The sequence below is a fragment of the Paramormyrops kingsleyae genome, unplaced genomic scaffold (genome assembly GCF_048594095.1).
Source record: "Paramormyrops kingsleyae isolate MSU_618 unplaced genomic scaffold, PKINGS_0.4 ups195, whole genome shotgun sequence".
Classification (NCBI taxonomy): domain Eukaryota; kingdom Metazoa; phylum Chordata; class Actinopteri; order Osteoglossiformes; family Mormyridae; genus Paramormyrops; species Paramormyrops kingsleyae.
The window spans coordinates 215-4,683 of NW_027326133.1; the positions used below are offsets into that span (position 1 = coordinate 215).

General features: G+C 41.8%; 1 long non-coding RNA gene across 2 annotated transcripts; it reads left to right on the forward strand.

Moving 5' to 3' along the window:
• Positions 1–2,029: 2,029 nt before the first annotated feature.
• Positions 2,030–3,627, forward strand: LOC140587375 (uncharacterized). Of its 2 annotated transcripts, none has more exons than XR_011989091.1 (5): positions 2,030–2,139; positions 2,246–2,286; positions 2,465–2,658; positions 2,748–2,889; positions 3,550–3,627. It is a non-coding gene; the product is annotated as an uncharacterized lncRNA (long non-coding RNA). The 2 variants fall into 2 exon arrangements; XR_011989090.1 differs by lacking the exon at positions 3,550–3,627 and adding an exon at positions 2,988–3,102.
• Positions 3,628–4,469: the final 842 nt, after the last annotated feature.

The window sequence follows — 4,469 nt, forward strand, 5'->3', positions numbered from 1 at the left end:
TTTACCTATGTTTGTGTTTTGTTTGACACTGTAACTTTCTGATCAGCTACTCCTGACCTCACTCCCCCAGTCCCGTTCTGTGTATACCTTTCTTTTCTGTTGATAGCTTTGGTCTTCATGTTGCCGTCTTGCAGGTTTCTTCATCAGCAAATGCAACAATTATTGCAGACCCACAGGACACTTTCATTGTCTTTATTGCAGCCAAACAATAATACGCAAAGACCAGTTTAAACATCATGTATCCCAATGCATCAGTGAAACCAAGCCAACCACAACGGAAGCGCATCAGTCACCTCCCGCCTCTCCTGCTCCCTCCTTTACTGCTTCTGAAGCTGCATGTCCCCCTCCCCCAGTCCCCATCCTCCACCCCTCACTTTCTTCATGTTCCTCTGATCCTGGCTCCTCAGCAGCACCAGCACTACCACCCCCTCACCCAAAGAAAGCAGAAAACAGTGAAGTGTACTAGCTGTGGCCTAATCCTTAATAGACGGAACCTACGGATACATCTTCGAAGATGTCACACTCCCATCAAAATGGACATTACGGCACAGAACCACCTCAGTGCTCAGTGTGTTGATTACACAAATGGAGTGTTTGCAGTAGCAAAGTCTTTTATAGCACCCAGCACACCAGTACGTGTCATTAAAAGGACATGGGGTCCTGAACAAAAAACAATGTGTGAGCTGGATATCTGCAGAATTAATGCAGAGTTTGCAGAGAGGTCAAACCTTCGTCCATTTGAGTGCCACCACATTCAGTCCCTCGTGTACTGCCCTCCAGCCAGAATGGACACTCCATCACTTACAGAGGATGTTTTGCAGGTGATGGTACATGACAAGTGGTTTGGGGAAGACAAAAAGGAAAGGTGTTTGGTACGTCAGAGAGAAGCAAATGATGCAGGAGTCCCGTTGTCCTGTCTGGTGACTGTGTGTGGACCCCCCTACAAAAAGCACATTTCTGTATACGAGTCAACTATCTCCTATTACAGCCGGCTTGGCAGAGTGGTGGTAAGGTACAATTCTAAAATCATTTCATGGCATTGTCCTTGCGCGAACCCAAGGCAGTCATGCATACCTAAATATGTTGCCAAGTGGCATTTATTTGAAACAGACCAGGCACTCTTCAGAAAAACCAGAAGTGTGGAGGAGAACATCACAGAACATTTTCCAATTGACATGGAAAGTTTTGACCTAGAAGAAGGAGCTCCATACTCACCTGAAGGCAAAAATCTGTCGCGGATGGTTCAATACATTTTTCATAAGAAGAAACTGCCTGCGATTTTCCCCTCAGACGTGGTCAAGACCATTCATTTCCCTGTGCACTTCATACCATCAGAAACCTTTTGCTCAGAATGTTTAGAGCCCACTCCTCTAAGCGAACCTGTGCTGATTACATCTAAGGCTAAAATCCTAACAATCACTGATGTCATAGAAGGTATGTTCTCTCTTTATTTAAATATTTATTATCGATATTTTAACATTTCATTACTCACTACATGTACTGTAAATGTCAGTGTAGCCATGACTTCCACTATCAGCAGCTTAGCCTCCTTCCCAGCAATTCACACTTGTATGCTTACTGAGATAATTTCATACACTGGCTTTTAGTACTGTGCAAAGTATAGAGACATGTCACAGTGTAAAATGGTGAAAGATAAATGTGTAACATTTACTGGTGCTTGTGTCCATTAGGAATTTCAGTGTACAGAAAATGGTGCTACAGGTGTGGTATGGCATATCGATACCAGGAGTGGACTGATGGTGTCCACAATTTCGATGACCACACACTTCTGTCCATATACATGTGCCATTTTCTACGCAATACACTTCAGGTAGGAACCATGTTCTGTTGTTTTAATCATTTAAAACAATTACGAATACTTTATCAAAATAATATATTGTAAAGCCTTTAAATGTCATACATCAATTTCACAGACTCATCAGGCAGTAGGGAGTGCCATGGATGTGTTGGAGAAGACCTCTGGTAAAACCTATCCATCCAGGGAAAGGGTCCTGCAGGCTTATTTAAGCTTTGAAGCACTGTCAGACCTCGGTTACACATATGCTTGTGTATCGTGTGGTTATCATCCAGTATCTGTTGTGATGGACCTTCATGAGAAGGGCGTTTTTAGCATGCCTGGTAAGTGAACACATTTATTCATTTTCTTAGTCTTACATTGTTTCAAGCACCACATATCCAGCTATGACTGTTTGGAACATGCTTACTTAAGTCTTGCTTTCCTTAGTGAGCAGCATTGAGGAACCATCTCAGACTTTTGATGGAAAGGTAAGTGTTGAAAATTTCTGGGAGATGGTTTCCCTTGAAATGATCAGCCGTGGGTTGGTCCCAAGTAAGTACAGTCCGCACAATGTTCTAGGTGGGATGACAGTATTCTAGCATTTACTTTGTTTATCGTGGAATAATGTACTGTTATGTTAATAATATTTTCTAACATCATTTAAAGGCAACAAGTCAAACCCATTTGTCGTCCATCCCAGTTACCATAGTTGGGCTCCGTGGATTGGTCCTCACACAAGAGATAGGGATGTTGTACTCAACACTGAATACAAAGAAGTGTATTCTGCTTGTAGTGCAAAGGAGGAATCTGAGTTTAACCTCACAGAGGACCGACTGACTGATGAACTTCTTAAGCTCAAGGTACTGAACTTAAGTCAATTTTTGTCAGTTTTGTCAAAGATGTGTGTTTTTGAACCACGCCAGACCAACTATACTAATGTTCATTATAGATGGAAGCTGTGCGTGCTCTGTGCCGACAGTGTGGCATAGACCCCAAAGGCTCACGGATGGACCTGGTAACGAGACTTCAACAAGAAATGAAGAACAGAGCGAGCTATGATAAGGTGTTTTCACAGATCTGGGGAGCTTCTGGTAAGTTGTGTTCTATTACTGAGAGACCGTTTTTACAGACAGTTCTTAGTTTCATTACTTGGAATGGTTGCACTCTGATTTACAGTTTCCTTAAACAGGTGGATGGGCTGTGGTCACCTGTCCTTGTGCTGTGGTGTATGGTGTTAAGTTCAACATAAGGGCTGAGAGCCCCCGGGACTTTGCTGACCTTTTATTGTCGATGAAACATTTTCCAAACATTGTATTATATGATTTTGCGAGAGGGTTGGCAACACATACCAACCTAAGAGATCCAGAATCATTACCCTTCAAACCTCATGGGGGTAGGTTACTTGAGCCTACTGAAGATAACATCAGATGTGCCACTACTGGACAGATAAAAGTGAGCTTGCCATGGCTAGTCACCAAGAAGCCAGTTCCTGATGAAAATGGCCACCCTATAACTGGATCGTCTGAGCATTATGCTCTTTATGATAGATTTCATGAGGCAAACTCAAAAGATGCCAGGGATGTCTTGCGAAAGGTGGAACTGGTCCCAGAGTTACGTGGTTGGATCAACAGCCCGTGTGCTGAACAGCTCTTTGCTGGAATGAGGAAAAACAATCATTTTCTCAACATGATGACTCCCTCATCGCATGTCTTTTTGATGCGAAATATTTTGTGTCACTACAACAATGCTAGAAATTCAAGAACCATAGAAAGCATGAAGAAGAGATTGGGCAAAGGAGTGGACATACAGTTAAATTCCAATGGTCAGACAGTTTTGGGTATGTATTCCACCCTCATTCTAAATTATTAGTGGTAATGTCATGTTTATGTCATGTTTATGTAATTTTGCTGTCCGGTGCCGTGAAGTTATATTTGTCTTTTAATTGTAGGTGATTCCTCATGTTTATTTTGCAATTTGAAAGATCATAAAGCTATAACTTACAAATCTGTCAGAAATGCTAGACAGCATAGCGTTGATGAGAAATGCATGCAGTACAACCGATTTAACTCATTCTAAATCATTTGGTTTAAAATGTGCTTTTTTGCAGCACCAGCTGAAGCACCAGCCGAACAAGCACAAACAACAACAGCAGCACCAGCTCATGGTATGACAACTGCAGCATCCCCTGGTATGAAGACAATATATATTTTTTGAGGGCCTGGTTGTACAACTTAATAAAAACCTTAACACATCCATGTTTTTTAGAATATGTATACTTATGTATGTTTGCAGTGGGTACTTGATCTGCAGCTAAATGTATACCAACCTTCAGCCACCCTAAGAAAGTGTTATATGCTTCATAAGATGGCTCAGTATCACAGAAATGTGGTGAAACACTTATTTGGTTAATATTTTCATGCATGGTCTGATATGTATGACAGGAGATCTACCAGTGTGCAGTGATGACTGCTGGGGACTACCACATCTGGAGCACACAAGTGCCCGATCGGAAATCAGAGACTCAGAGGTGCATGTTTTATGTTTTGTTCCTCCGTATTTGTTTGTTTGTTTATATATTGATTGACTCATTTGATTGATTGCCGCATGGGCTCTCTTAGTCGCAAATTTGGAAACCATTTAACAATTGGCAACCATTTCATGTAATACAGTT